Source organism: Scyliorhinus torazame, chromosome 24 (genome assembly GCF_047496885.1).
Source record: "Scyliorhinus torazame isolate Kashiwa2021f chromosome 24, sScyTor2.1, whole genome shotgun sequence".
NCBI classification, from domain to species: domain Eukaryota; kingdom Metazoa; phylum Chordata; class Chondrichthyes; order Carcharhiniformes; family Scyliorhinidae; genus Scyliorhinus; species Scyliorhinus torazame.
In genome coordinates, this window is record NC_092730.1 from 32,141,046 (window position 1) to 32,157,430 (window position 16,385).

The following is a 16,385-nucleotide window of genomic DNA, read 5'->3' on the forward strand; positions in this document are numbered from 1 at the left end:
TCAGGGAGGTAAGTGTATCCTTTAAAAACTCTTACCTTCACAGGAGCAGGCCAGTCGATTTCAGCGGGAGCGGTGCGCAAATGATTTCAAGGAGGTAAGTGTATCCTTTAAAAACTCTTACCTTTACAGGAGCAGGCCAGTCGATTTCAGCGGGAGCGGTGCGCAAGTGATTTCAGGGAGGTAAGTGTATCCTTTAAAAACTCTTACCTTCACAGGTGCAGGCCAGACGATTTCAGCGGGAGCGGTGCGCAAGTGATTTCAGGGAGGTAAGTGTATCCTTTAAAAACTCTTAGCTTCACAGGAGCAGGCCAGTCGATTTCAGCGGGAGCGGTGCGCAAGTGATTTCAGGGAGGTAAGTGTATCCTTTAAAAACTCTTACCTTCACAGGAGCAGGCCAGTCGATTTCAGCGGGAGCGGTGCGCAAGTGATTTCAGGGAGGTAAGTGTATCCTTTAAAAACTCTGACCTTCACAGGAGCAGGCCAGTCGATTTCAGCGGGAGCGGTGCGCAAGTGATTTCAGGGAGGTAAGTGTATCCTTTAAAAACTCTGACCTTCACAGGAGCAGGCCAGTCGATTTCAGCGGGAGTGGTGCACAAGTGATTTCAGGGAGGTAAGTGTATCCTTTAAAAACTATTAGCTTCACAGGAGCAGGCCAGTCGATTTCAGCGGGAGCGGCGCGCAAGTTATTTCAGGGAGGTAAGTGTATCCTTTAAAAACTCTTACATTCACAGGAGCAGGCCAGTCGATTTCAAAGAACAAAGAACAAAGAAATGTACAGGACAGGAACAGGCCCTTCGGCCCTCCAAGCCCGTGCCGACCATACTGCCCGACTAAACTACAATCTTCTACACTTCCTGGGTCAGTATCCTTCCATTCCCATCCTATTCATATATTTGTCAAGATGCCCCTTGAATGTCCCTATCGTCCCTGCTTCCACTACCTCCTCCGGTAGTGAGTTCCAGGCACCCACTACCCTCTGCGTAAAAAACTTGCCTCGTACATCTACTCTAAACCTTGCCCCTCTCACCTTAAACCTATGCCCCCTAGTAATTGACCCCTCTATCCTGGGGAAAAGCCTCTGACTATCCACTCTGTCTATGCCCTTCATAATTTTGTAGACCTCTATCAGGTCTCCCCTCAACCTCCTTCGTTCCAGTGAGAACAAACCGAGTTTATTCAATCGCTCCTCATAGCTTATGCCCTCCATACCAGGCAACATTCTGGTAAATCTCTTCTGCACCCTCTCTAAAGCCTCCACATCCTTCTGGTAGTGTGGCGACCAGAATTGAACACTATACTCCAAGTGTGGCCTAACTAAGGTTCTATACAGCTGCAACATGACTTGCCAATTCTTATACTCAATGCCCCGGCCAATGAAGGCAAGCATGCCGTATGCCTACTTGACTACCTTCTCCACCTGTGTTGCCCCTTTCAATGACCTGTGGACCTGTACTCCTAGATCTCTTTGACTTTCAATACTCTTGAGGGTTCTACCATTCACTGTATATTCCCTACCTGCATTAGCCCTTCCAAAATGCATTACCTCACATTTGTCCGGATTAAACTCCATCTGCCATCTCTCCGCCCAAGTCTCCAACCAATCTAAATCCTGCTGTATCCTCAGACAGTCCTCATCGCTATCCGCAATTCCACCAACCTTTGTGTCGTCTGCAAACTTACTAATCAGACCAGTTACATTTTCCTCCAAATCATTTATATATACTACAAAGAGCAAAGGTCCCAGCACTGATCCCTGTAGAACACCACTGGTCACAGCCCTCCAATTAGAAACGCATCCCTCCATTGCTACCCTCTGCCTTCTATGGCCTAGCCAGTTCTGTATCCACCTTGCCAGTTCACCCCTGATCCCATGTGACTTCACCTTTTGTACTAGTCTACCATGAGGGACCTTGTCAAAGGCCTTACTGAAGTCCATATAGACAACATCTACTGCCCTACCTGCATCAATCATCTTAGTGACCTCCTCGAAAAACTCTATCAAGTTAGTGAGACACGACCGCCCCTTCACAAAACCGTGCTGCCTCTCAATAATACATCCATTTGCTTCCAAATGGGAGTAGATCCTGTCTCGAAGAATTCTCTCCAGTAATTTCCCTACCACTGAAGTAAGGCTCACCGGCCTGTAGTTCCCGGGATTATCCTTGCTACCCTTCTTAAACAGAGGAACAACATTGGCTATTCTCCAGTCCTCCGGGACATCCCCTGAAGACAGCGAGGATCCAAAGATTTCTGTCAAGGCCTCAGCAATTTCCTCTCCAGCCTCCTTCAGTATTCTGGGGTAGATCCCATCAGGCCCTGGGGACTTATCTACCTTAATATTTTTTAAGACACCCAACACCTCATCTTTTTGGATCACAATGTGACCCAGGCTATCTACACCCCCTTCTCCAGACTCAACATCTACCAATTCCTTCTCTTTGGTGAATACTGATGCAAAGTATTCATTTAGTACCTCACCCATTTCCTCTGGCTCCACACATAGATTCCTTTGCCTATCCTTCAGTGGGCCAACCCTTTCCCTGGCTACCCTCTTGCTTTTTATGTACGTGTAAAAAGCCTTGGGATTTTCCTTAACCCTATTTGCCAATGACTTTTCATGACCCCTTCTAGCCCTCCTGACTCCTTGCTTAAGTTCCTTCCTACTTTCCTTATATGCCACACAGGCTTCGTCTGTTCCCAACCTTTTAGCCCTGACAAATGCCTCCTTTTTCTTTTTGACGAGGCCTACAATATCACTCGTCATCCAAGGTTCCCGAAAATTGCCGTATTTATCTTTCTTCCTCACAGGAACATGCCTGTCCTGTATTCCTTTCAACTGACACTTGAAAGCCTCCCACATGTCAGATGTTGATTTTCCCTCAAACATCCGCCCCCAATCTATGTTCTTCAGTGCCCGCCTAATATTGTTATAATTAGCCTTCCCCCAATTTAGCACATTCATCCTCGGACCACTCTTATCCTTGTCCACCAGTACTTTAAAACTTACTGAATTGTGGTCACTGTTACCGAAATGCTCCCCTACTGAAACATCTACCACCTGGCCGGGCTCATTCCCCAATACCAAGTCCAGTACCGCCCCTTCCCTAGTTGGACTGTTTACATATTGTTTTAAGAAGCCCTCCTGGATGCTCCTTACAAACTCCGCCCCGTCTAAGCCACTGGCACTAAGTGAGTCCCAGTCAATATTGGGGAAGTTGAAGTCTCCCATCACCACAACCCTGTTGTTTTTACTCTTTTCCAAAATCTGTCTACCTATCTGCTCCTCTATCTGCTGGCTGTTGGGAGGCCTGTAGTATACCCCCAACATTGTGACTGCACCCTTCTTATTCCTGATCTCTACCCATATAGCCTCACTGCCCTCTGAGGTGTCCTCTTGCAGTATAGCTGTGATATTCTCCCGAACAAGTAGCGCAACTCCGCCTCCCCTTTTACATCCCCCTCTATCCCGCCTGAAACATCTAAATCCTGGAACGTTTAGCTGCCAATCCTGCCCTTCCCTCAACCAGGTCTCTGTAATGGCAACAACATCATAGTTCCAAGTAGTAATCCAAGCTCTAAGTTCATCTGCCTTACCCGTAATGCTCCTTGCATTAAAACATATGCACTTCAGGCCACCAGACCCGCTGTGTTCAGCAACTTCTCCCCGTCTGCTCTGCCTCAGTGCCACACTGTCCCTATTCCCTAGTTCTCCCTCAATGCTCTCACCTTCTGACCTATTGCTCCCGTGCCCACCCCCCTGCCATACTAGTTTAAACCCTCCCGTGTGACACTAGCAAACCTCGCGGCCAGGATATTTATGCCTCTCCGGTTTAGATGCAACCCGTCCATCTTATACAGGTCACACCTGCCCCGGAAAAGCTCCCAGTGGTCCAGATAACGGAAACCCTCCCTCCTACACCAGCTGTTTAGCCACGTGTTTGTCTGCTCTATCTTCCTATTTCTAGCCTCACTGGCACGTGGCACAGGGAGTAATCCTGAGATTGCAACCCTCGAGGTCCTGTCTTTTAACTTTCTGCCTAGCTTCCTGAACTCCTGCTGCAGGACCTCATGCCCCTTCCTGCCTATGTCGTTAGTACCAATATGTACAACGACCTCTGCCTGTTTGCCCTCCTCCTTCAGGATTCCCTCTACCCGTTCGGAGACATCCTGGACCCTGGCACCAGGGAGGCAACATACCATCCTGGAGTCTCTTTCACGTCCACAGAAGCGCCTATCTGTGCCCCTGACTATAGAGTCCCCTATTACTATTACTCTTCTGCGCTTTGACCCTCCCTTCTGAACATCAGAGCCAGCCGTGGTGCCACTGCTCTGGCTGCTGCTGTTTTCCCCTGATAGGCTATCCCCCCCGACAGTATCCAAAGGGGTATACCTGTTCGAGAGGGGGACAACCACAGGGGATTCCTGCACTGACTGCCTGCCCTTTCTGGTGGTCACCCATTTCTCTGCCTGCACCTTGGGTGTGACCACATTTACATAACTGCGATCTATGATGCTTTCCGCCACCTGCATGCTCCTAAGTGCATCCAATTGCTGCTCCAACCGAACCATGCGGTCTGTCCATCGGGATCTTAGCGGGATCCCTTCAGTGGCACGCGGACGCTACCCCCTGACCCCTACCACACAGGCCGTGAATGATTCCTACCCCTGCCATACACTGTACCCCGAGATAGTTAACCCCGAGATAGTTACCCTCGAGACAGTTACCGACACCCCGACCTGGTGTGTCAGGTTTATAACCTGGTATTCACTATCGTACATAGTAGAATCACTCTTAGTACTGGTGATACTCTGCAGTATCGTGCAGACACTTAGACTCAGGAAATGGCGAAGGAGGGCCTCCCGCTCTCGCACCCCGGTATACACGTTTACGTCCCCTATTTTCGGACTTCACCAAACCCCCCCAACCCCTTGAGTGGACTAAAGTGCATCCGTTTTCTTTGTGCGTGTTTTGTTCAATAAAGAAATGTAAACCTCTGTGCTTGACTGCCAAGCCAGAGAAACTTGTGTTATAGATTATTGTTGATTGTTTGAGTGTGGATAGTTTATTGAGGATAGTTAGAGGTTCCAGTTTTTTTACTTTGTAATGCATGCCTGAATGTCATAGCGCCCGGTAGAGTTTTATACTGATGTATGTAAGTAAAATGATTTTAGGGGAAAATTGTGTTTCATAGGATAGGGCAGTGTAGAGCCCATGAAGTGCTTATGGGTTCCCGGCTTGGTCAGAGAACGAACCTTTGCGTTGAAGATCACAAGGAGGGTGTGTTGCCATCTGGGATGGCCACTTCCCAATTACAAAATGGATTGCAGGGAAATGGACAAGCAGGTTCAGGGTTTGGCTGTTGACTAGAGCCGCAGCTCCCAGACAAGACCAAAACTGCAAACCCATTAGCATACTAATGGGCCATCTCCGGGGACAAAAACGCTACTAAGGCAGACATCGCAACTCCAGAGGAGACCAGAACAAAGCAGGCCAACGGCCACCTAGGACAGGCCCAGCCATCAGGGCACCCACCCTTTTATTGGAGGAAATCGATAGGAACGATTGAGAAACAGTCCAATTAATTGGGACCAAGTTCAAGGCCCGCCCAAAAGCGCACGAAGCCCCTTTTGGTTATAAGAAGGATCCCCCAAGAGAGAGTTGCTCGCTTGGCTCCGGTTCTCACCGAGGAGAGACCTGCCCAACAGCTGCACCAGAACAAGTAAGTCCAAGGTCGACGCACGCTTCCAGACAGACAATCTTAGCTGTTATTCCGTACCAGTTCAACCCCAGCAGCCTCAGAACCGAACAACGGCCATTGTTCCTCTGACTGAGTGGGCGTCTGAAGTTAAGTATAGGCTTTAGCAGTAGTGATAGTTTAGTCTGTAGTATTTGTGCATGATTATATTTAACTGTGTGTAAATAAATAATCATTTGACTTTGAACTAACTAACTGGTGTATCGAATCTTTGATCAGTATTCGGTTTGAACCTTGTGGCGGTATCGAGAGATACCTGGCGACTCCAGAGCAAAACGTAATTAGAATTAAGGAAGGCGACCATATTGACCGCCATATTCAGAGCCAAATAAAGAGAAACACTATTATCAGAAGGATATTGTTAAACTAGAAAGAGTCCAAAAGAAATTTACGAGGATGCTACCAGAACTTGATAGTCTGAGTTATAAGGATAGGCTGGGACTTTCCCCCCTGTAGCGTAGGAGGCTTAGGGATGATCTTATAGAGATCTATAAAATAATAAGGGGCATAGATAAGGTAGATATCCCGGGTAGATCTTTCCCGAAATGTAGATGAGTCTAGAACTAGAGGGTATTTGTATAAGGTGAGACTGGAGAGAGACAAATTAGACCAGACAGGAAAGTTTTTCACGCTGAGGGTGGTGAGCATCTGGAACGGGCTGCCAGGGGCAGTGGCAGGGGCGTGTACAATTTAATCTTTTAAAAAGCAGTTAGACAGTTACATGGGCAGGGTGGGTATAGAGGAATATGGGCCAAATACGGGCAAGAGGGACCAGCTTAGTGATAGAAACTGGGCGGCATGGTCAAGCTGGGCCGAAGGGCCTGTTTCCATGCTGTAAACATTATGACTCTCTGACTCCATCTGTCGTCCTGAGGACATCCGAATTTCCTCCACAGAATTGTATTGAACCGATTGATACATAATATTTTATTCTCCGTTTATCCAAATCAGACAGATATTGTGGATTCATTAGGGGCTAAACAAAATACTAAGATGAGAGAGAATTGAATGAACAAAGTTACAAGAAATTACAGTCCAAAAAGACCCAAACAGTTTTGGATGGACAGGTAGAAGTTTGAGCTGAGGAGGGAAAACTCGGCTGTCAGCAAGTTCTGTATAAAACTTGTCGTGCAGGACTCGAACCTGCAATCTTCTGATATCATCACTAAGATTCACCGAAGTCAAACGCCTTATCCATTAGGCCACGCGGCCACCGGTTAGGATCTGTGAGCTGATGTTTAAGCCCATGTGAATAAATACTGCGATTATATGTGTTTTATTTCTATTGTTTGGTGATCCGCTGTTTCCCAGAACCCACAAAATACAAGGGAAAGCTCCAGCTGCCGGACATGGGCATTTTCAAAGTGGAAAAGCCCTTCACTTTGTGAGCCGTGAAGATTCATGGAGGCTCGGGGACTCTCAGGCCGGCCAGGGCTCTTTAACCGGCTCCATTCACAGGAAAAGTGACTTCAGTTTCCACAATAACATCCGCTCTCTCTGAAACCCCCAAACTGAAATTCAGACTTACCGTTAAGGTGAAGACTGCGGACTGCGGTTCCCGCCCCTGCTGTTTAATACAGATCACTATAACTGTGTACAGTGAGCAGAAAGAAATTGCTGTTGTTTGTAAACATTTCTTACTGAACTCACTGTCATTCTGCATTAACAGGACGAGTTTGAGTCTCGTGATATTTGATCCGATATTAAACCCTGCAAAAATATAAACTGAGCTGTTGAATCAGAAATATCCGGAAAAGATTATTTGCATTGTGCTTTTGAAAGGAATCATTTCAAAAACATTCCGACACAGAGACAAATTCCTGGAACCAGCTGCAGAAAATCTCCGGGAGCCTGACGTGATTTGGACGCAACCTTCTGATGTGGAGTCAGACGCGCTACCTTAGCGCCAGAAGCCCAAGTTCTAATAACTGAACCTTTCTCCTCAGAGATTTATTTTTTATTTACACTTTGACGGTACACTGTAAATCAGCACCTGTGCGAAAGAAACCCAAGGAAGTTAGATTGAGGGATAATAAAGGGCCCTGAAGTAAAGCAGCTGTACCACGTGGTTAAGGTGATGCACAATAATCCATTGTGCTCTGTACACGTGGCTTCAAATCCCATCCTCGTCTGTAACGTGTCTGTTGTGTCTCTGTTTGGTCCACCTCATGAGGGTGAAGTCGAAAATGCTGTGATTTTTAGCTTTTGTTTGAGGGCTTGGGTGGTGAATAGTCAAACAATGTCCATACTGAAAACACATTCATCGTGGCCGGAAACTTCCACAAGGCCAACTTCAAGAGTGGACTGCCAAAATTCCACCAGCACATCTCCTGTCCCACCAGGGGGGAACAACACTATTGACCACTGCTCCTCAAAAATCAAGGGCACTACCGTTCCATCCTGCAGCCGCACTTTGGAAAATCAGACCATAAGACGGTGCTCCTTCTCCCCGTATACAAGCAGAAACTTAAGCGGGAGAATCCAGCTAAGAAGGGCGTGCAGTGCTGGTCCGAGGAAGCAGAAGAGCTCTGATGTGACTGCTTGGAGACAGTGCCCTGGTCCATATTTAAGAACTCAGCGACTAACTGAAATGAGTATGTCACCACCATCACAGACTTCATCAGCAAATGTGTGGACGACTGCGTGCCAAAGAATGTAGTACAAACGTTTCCCAACCAGAAACCATGGCTTAATCAGGAGATTGATTCCCGACAGAAGGACAGGTCTGAGGCGTTCAAGTCAGGCGACCCTGATCTATACAATAAATCCAGGTACAACCTCAGTAAAGCCATCCGGGATGCCAAGAGAGAATATCAGACCAAGCTAGAGTTACATCCTAGCGTTACAGACTCTCGTCGGTTGTGGCAAGGCTTAAACAACATAACGGGCTACAAAGCGAAGCCGAGCAGTATCTCCAGCAGCAGCGCACCCCTCTCCGATGAACTCAATGCATTCTATGCTTGGTTCAAGCAGGAAACCATTGATCCGCTGTTGAGTGCCCCAACAGCCCAAAACACACTCATACCTACCGATACTGAATTAATCCCACTTTTCCCAAACAGTAATTGTGATTGGTAGATACAGATAGATTTCCACACTGATATTCGGCACCAATGTCTGACAGAGACTGGATTCCACCCTCACGTGCAGTACCAGTCATTGACTCATAATGAATAAATCTATGAGGAGAAAGGTTCAGTGACCAGCACTTGAGCGTGTCGGGCAACGGTAGCGCGTCTGACTCCAGATATGCTTGAAACGAAAGAGGAAATGATGGAAAATCTCAGCAGGTCTGGCAGCATCTGTAGGGAGAGAAACATCGAATGTTTTGAGTCTAATGACTCTTTGTCACATCAGGAGGTTGCTTGTTCAAATCAAGTCAGGCTGACTGAGTTTATCTACAGCTGATTCCACGATTTTACATTTGGACAAAGTTCATTGTGCGGAAATGAAATGACTCCGTTTAGAAGCATAATGCATTTACCCGCTCAGTTTATATCTTTGCACAGTTTTATATCGATTCAAATATCAGAAGACACAAACTCATCCTGTTAAAGCAGAGTGACAAGTGATGTCAGCAACAAATGTTTACAAACAACAGCAATTTCTTTCTGCTCACTGTACACAGTTATAGTGATCTGTATTAAACAGCAGGAGAGGGAACCGCAGTCTTCACCTTAACGGTGAGTCTGAATTTCAGTTTGGGGGTTTCAGAGAGAGCGGATGTTATTGTGGAAACTGAAGTCACTTTTCCTGTGAATGGAGCCGGTTAAAGAGCCCTGGCCGGGATGAGAGTCCCCGAGCCCGGGGTCAGTGGGAGCCCGGAGACAAGACAGATCTCAGAGAACGAGAAAGACATTAGAGAGAGGGAGTGGGGTCGGACGAGACAGGGAGGTGGAAAGGGAGGGAAATCGAAGGATGGCACAATGTGTGAGAGTGAAGGAGGAACGGAGGGAGGGAGCTGGAGGAGAAAGGCTGCTGGAGGCAGGACTCCGGGTAAATCTCCTCTTCTCTGGTTGTAAATAGTCTGGTTGGATTGTTCACACTCGTCCGAGAGGGGAAACTGGGGTCTCGATTTCTATTGTGGTTTATTACTGGATATTGTTAAATATCCTTATTGCCCCTCTGTGGGGTATTGCTGGATATTGTTAAATATCCTTATTGCCCCTCTGTGGGGTATTGCTGGATATTGTTAAATATCCGTATTGTCCCTCTGTGGGGTATTGCTGGATATTGTTAAATATCCTTATTGCCCCTCTGTGGGGTATTGCTGGATATTGTTAAATATCCTTATTGCCCCCGTGGGGTATTGCTGGATATTGTTAAATATCCTTATTGCCCCCCTGCAGGGTATTGCTGGACATTGTTAAATATCCTTATTGCCCCCCTGCGGGGTATTGCTGGACATTGTTAAATATCCTTATTGCCCCCCTGCGGGGTATTGCTGGACATTGTTCAATATCCTTATTGCCCCCCTGCGGGGTATTGCTGGACATTGTTAAATATCCTTCTTGCCCCCCTGCGGGGCATTGCTGGACATTGTTAAATATCCTTATTGCCCCCTGCGGGGCATTGCTGGACATTGTTAAATATCCTTCTTGCCCCCCCTGCGGGGCATTGCTGGACATTGTTAAATATCCTTATTGCCCCCTGCGGGGCATTGCTGGACATTGTTAAATATCCTTATTGCCCCTCTGCGGGGCATTGCTGGACATTGCTGGACATCCTTATTGTGTTGGGAGTTTTCTATAGGCCTCCAAATAGTTCTACGGATGTAGAGGAAAGGATGGCGAGGATGATCCTGGATAAGAGCGAAAGTAACAGGGTAGTTATTATGGGAGACTTTAACTTTCCAAATATTGACTGGAAAATATATCGTCCGAGTACATTAGATGGGTCGTTTTTTGTACAGTGTGTGCAGGAGGGTTTCCTGACACAATATGTTGACAGGCCAACAAGAGGCGAGGCTACGTTGGATTTGGTTTTGGGTGATGAACCAGGCCAGGTGTTGGATTTGGAGGTAGGAGAGCACTTTGGGGACAGTGACCACAATTCGGTGAAGTTTACGTTAATGATGGAAAGGGATAAGTATACACCGCAGGGCAAGAGTTATAGCTGGGGGAAGGGCAATTATGATGCCATTAGACGTGACTTGGGGGGGGGGGGGATAGGGTGGAGAAGTAGGCTGCAAGTGTTGGGCACACTGGATAAGTGGAGCTTGTTCAAGGATCAGCTACTGCGTGTTCTTGATAAGTATGTACCGGTCAGGCAGGGAGGAAGGTGTAGAGCGAGGGAACCGTGGTTTACCAAAGAAGTGGAATCTCTTGTTAAGAGGAAGAAGGAGGCCTTTGTGAAGATGAGGTGTGAAGTTTCAGTTGGGGCGATGGATCATTACAAGGTAGCGAGGAAGGATCTAAAGAGAGAGCTAAGACGAGCAAGGAGGGGACATGAGAAGTATTTGGCAGGTAGAATCAAGGAAAACCCAAAAGCTTTCTATAGGTATGTCAGGAATAAGCGAATGACTAGGGAAAGAGTAGGACCAGTCAAGGACAGGGATGGGAAGTTGTGTGTGGAGTCTGAAGAGATAGGCGAGATACTAAATGAATATTTTTTGTCAGTATTCACTCAGGAAAAAGATAATGTTGTGGAGGAGAACGCTGAGACCCAGGCTATTAGAATAGATGGCATTGAGGTACGTAGGGAAGAGGTGTTGGCAACTCTGGACAGGCTGAAAATAGATAAGCCCCTGGGGCCTGATGGGATTTATCCTAGGATTCTCTGGGAGGCCAGGGAAGAGATTGCTGGACCTTTGGCTTTGATTTTTATGTCATCATTGGCTACAGGAATAGTGCCAGAGGACTGGAGGATAGCAAATGTGGTCCCTTTGTTCAAAAAGGGGAGCAGAGACAACCCTGGCAACTATAGACCGGTGAGCCTCACGTCTGTAGTGGGTAAAGTCTTGGAGGGGATTATAAGAGACAAGATTTATAATCATCTAGATAGGAATAATATGATCAGGGATAGTCAGCATGGCTTTGTGAAGGGTAGGTCATGCCTCACAAACCTTATCGAGTTCTTTGAGAAGGTGACTGAACAGGTAGACGAGGGTAGAGCAGTTGATGTGGTGTATATGGATTTCAGTAAAGCGTTTGATAAGGTTCCCCATGGTAGGCTATTGCAGAAAATACGGAGGCTGGGGATTGAGGGTGATTTAGAGATGTGGATCAGAAATTGGCTAGCTGAAAGAAGACAGAGGGTGGTGGTTGATGGGAAATGTTCAGAATGGAGTTCAGTTACAAGTGGCGTACCACAAGGATCTGTTCTGGGGCCGTTGCTGTTTGTCATTTTTATCAATGACCTAGAGGAATGCGCAGAAGGGTGGGTGAGTAAATTTGCAGACGACACTAAAGTCGGTGGTGTTGTCGACAGTGTGGAAGGATGTAGCAGGTTACAGAGGGATATAGATAAGCTGCAGAGCTGGGCTGAGAGGTGGCAAATGGAGTTTAATGTAGAGAAGTGTGAGGCGATTCACTTTGGAAGGAATAACAGGAATGCAGAATATTTGGCTAATGGTAAAGTTCTTGGAAGTGTGGATGAACAGAGGGATCTAGGTGTCCATGTACATAGATCCCTGAAAGTTGCCACCCAGGTTGATAGGGTTGTGAAGAAGGCCTATGGAGTGTTGGCCTTTATTGGTAGAGGGATTGAGTTCCGGAGTCAGGAGGTCATGTTGCAGCTGTACAAAACTCTGGTTCGGCCGCATTTGGAGTATTGCGTACAGTTCTGGTCACCGCATTATAGGAAGAACGTGGAGGCTTTGGAGCGGGTGCAGAGGAGATTTACCAGGATGTTGCCTGGTATGGAGGGAAAATCTTATGAGGAAAGGCTGATGGACTTGAGGTTGTTTTCGTTGGAGAGAAGAAGGTTAAGAGGAGACTTAATAGAGGCATACAAAATGATCAGGGGGTTAGATAGGGTGGACAGTGAGAGCCTTCTCCCGCAGATGGAAATGGCTGGCACGAGGGGACATAGCTTTAAACTGAGGGGTAATAGATATAGGACAAAGGTCAGAGGTAGGTTCTTTACGCAAAGAGTAGTGAGGCCGTGGAATGCCCTACCTGCAACAGTAGTGAATTCGCCAACATTGAGGGCATTTAAAAGTTTATTGGATAAACATATGGATGATAATGGCAGTGTAGTAATGATAGTGTAGGTTAGATGGCTTTTGTTTCGGTGCAACATCGTGGGCTGAAGGGCTTGTACTGCGCTGTATCGTTCTATGTTCTATGCCCCTCTGCGGGGCATTGCTGGACATTGTTCAATATCCTTATTGCCCCTCTGCGGGGCATTGCTGGACATTGTTCAATATCCTTATTGCCCCTCTGCGGGGCATTGCTGGGCATTGTTCAATATCCTTATTGCCCCTCTGCGGGGCCTTGCTGGACATTGTTCAATATCCTTATTGCCCCTCTGCGGGGCCTTGCTGGACATTGTTCAATATCCTTATTGCCCCTCTGCGGGGTCTTGCTGGACATTGTTCAATATCCTTATTGCCCCTCTGAGGGGTCTTGCTGGACATTGTTCAATATCCTTATTGCCACTCGGCGGGGTCTTGCTGCACATTGTTCAATATCCTTATTGCCCCTCTGAGGGGTCTTGCTGGACATTGTTAAATATCCTTATTGCCCCTCTGCGGGGCCTTGCTGGACATTGTTAAATATCCTTATTGCCCCTCGGCGGGGTCTTGCTGGACATTGTTAAATATCCTTATTGCCCCTCGGCGGGGTCTTGCTGCACATTGTTAAATATCCTTATTGCCCCTCGGCGGGGTCTTGCTGGACATTGTTAAATATCCTTATTGCCCCTCGGCGGGGTCTTGCTGGACATTGTTAAATATCCTTATTGCCCCTCGGCGGGGTCTTGCTGGATATTGTGATTCTAACTTTACCAAATGACGTCACCGTGATAATAAAACATAACCCATTCCAGTCAGTGGAAATGTGATATTGGCAGGAATAATACTCACACACCAGAGCAGATGTTGTCTGTTTTATCATGACTTCATCAGTGACCTCATGGTTAAGGTGTGAGTGATGTTAATCATGATGTGATCAAATGTGTGTCTGTTTCAGTCTTTCCGCGGGGAGTTTTCATGCTGAGGAGAAACATTTGGGCGAAATTCTCCGTTATCGTCGGAAAGTCCGCCGATCGGCGCAAAAAACGGCGCAAATCCGACTTGCGTCACGTCGGAAAAATGGGTCGATAGTCTCCGACCCGAAATGGGCTAGCAGCGACGTAACGAGATCCGCGCTTGCGCAGTGGTTCACGCCGTGCAGCGTCATACGCGCTGCACGGCGTGACGGCTCATAAGGCCGCGCTGCTCCCCCCCATCCGACCGGAACACCCGACCGCAACACCCGACTGGATGGCTGGCCGTCGCTCAGCCCCGAGGTTCGAGTCACGCGATGTGGAGGCGCTCCTGGACGTGGTGGAGCAGAGGAGGGACGCCCTGTATCCCGGGCACGGCCGCAGAGTTGCCCCACGCCACAGCCGGCGTCTGTGGAGGGAAGTGGCAGAGGCCGTCACCGCTGTGGCCCTGACACCACGGACAGGCACCCAGTGCCACAAGAAGGTGAACGACCTCGTCAGAGCAGGCAGGGTGCGCCTCCCCCATATCCCCCCTCCCCCATATCCCACCCTCCCCCATATCCCCCCTCCCCCATATCCCCCCTCCCCCATACCCCCCTCCCCCATATCCCCCATATCCCCCTCCCCTATATCCCCCCTCCCCCATATCCCCCCTCCCCCATATCCCCCCTCCCCCATATCCCCCCTCCCCCATATCCCCCATATCCCCCCTCCCCCATATCCCCCCTCCCCCATATCACCCCTCCCCATATCCCCCCTCCCCCATATCCCCCCTCCCCCATATCCCCCGTATCCCCCCTCCCCATATCCACCCTCCCCCATATCCCCCATATCCCCCCTCCCCCATATCCCGCATATCCCCAAGTGAATCCAGCCCTAACCTTAACCTCTGCAATGCACGCGCAACCGATGGCGTGCATTCATATACCTGCCTAACAGTGTTGCCTTTTACCCCTGCACCACCACCCCCCCCCCCCCACAGGAGAAGCGCGCACACAACAATAGGGAGCATGTGAGGACTGGAGGAGGGCCCGCTGAGGAGAGGCCACTGACCGTAGACGAGGACTGGCTGGCGGACCTGAGGACCGGGAGGTTGCTGATGCAGAGGTCGGGGGCGTACTAGTGAGTGAGTCACCGACAGCCTATCCCCCCTCCCCTATATCCCCCTCCCCCGTATCACCTGATCACTGCCTGATGTCTAACCATGCATGCTTCATTGTGTATCGCAGGACCAAACGACGAGGCACCCATCCCCGCAGATGCAGACTGCCCGCAGGATGCCCCTCGGAGACCACAGGAGACGGAGAGACCCGCACCCTCCAGCATGCGACGCCCGCAGGATGCCCCTCGGAGACCACGGGAGACGGAGAGACCCGGACCCTCCAGCATGCGACGCCCGCAGGATGCCCCTCGGAGACCACAGGAGACGGAGAGACCCGCACCCTCCAGCATGCGACGCCTGCAGGATGCCCCTCGGAGACCACGGGAGACGGAGAGACCTGCACCCTCCAGCATGCGACGCCCGCAGGATGCCCCTCGCACACCACGGGAGACGGAGAGACCCGCACCCTCCAGCATGCGACGCCCGCAGGATGCCCCTCGGAGACCACGGGAGACGGAGAGACCCGGACCCTCCAGCATTCGACGCCCGCAGGATGCCCCTCGGAGACCACAGGAGACGGAGAGACCCGTACCCTCCAGCAGGCGACGCCCGCAGGATGCCCCTCGGAGACCACGGGAGACGGAGAGACCCGCACCCTCCAGCATGCGACGCCCGCAGGATGCCCCTCGCACACCACAGAGACGGAGAGACCTGGAGCAACAGGGAGATGACACCCCCGTCACGTGCGGGAGCGACCACCCAGCGATGAGGGGGGCAGCCACAGGCCCCCGTCACATCCGAGCCAGGACACCACTACCCAGGACACCACTACCCAGGACACCACTACCCAGGACACCCCTACCCGGGACAGCACTACCCAGGACACCCCTACCCGGGACAGCACTACCCGGGACAGCACTACCCAGGAAGACGAAATACCGGACAGTGACTCAGAGTGGATGGGTGGAGACGAACCCCCACCCCAAAGTGCCATGGACTCAGAGTGGGACGAAGAGCACGACACAACGCCACTGCTGTCACCAACACCCTCCACCATCGCAGAAACACTCACCACGGTTGGGCATTTTAGTGATGAGGCGTCTGGTACACTCACTGGTGCGCACAACACAGCCATCCCGGTACAGCAGGTGGAGGTAGGAGCAGCAGAGGGACTGGGCGGTCGGAGGGCAGCCCAGGTCAAGCGAACATCTGCCGCCCAGATGGATCCCGGGTTCCTGCAGTTACCACACCCACACATAGATCCGATGCAACCACCGACCCGGAGACGAGCGAAGAGGGTGACGGGCGGCTTGCGGCGTCTGCGGTCGCAGGTGGAGGAGTCCACCCACGTCCAGGAGCTGGGAGTGGTGCCGATCATG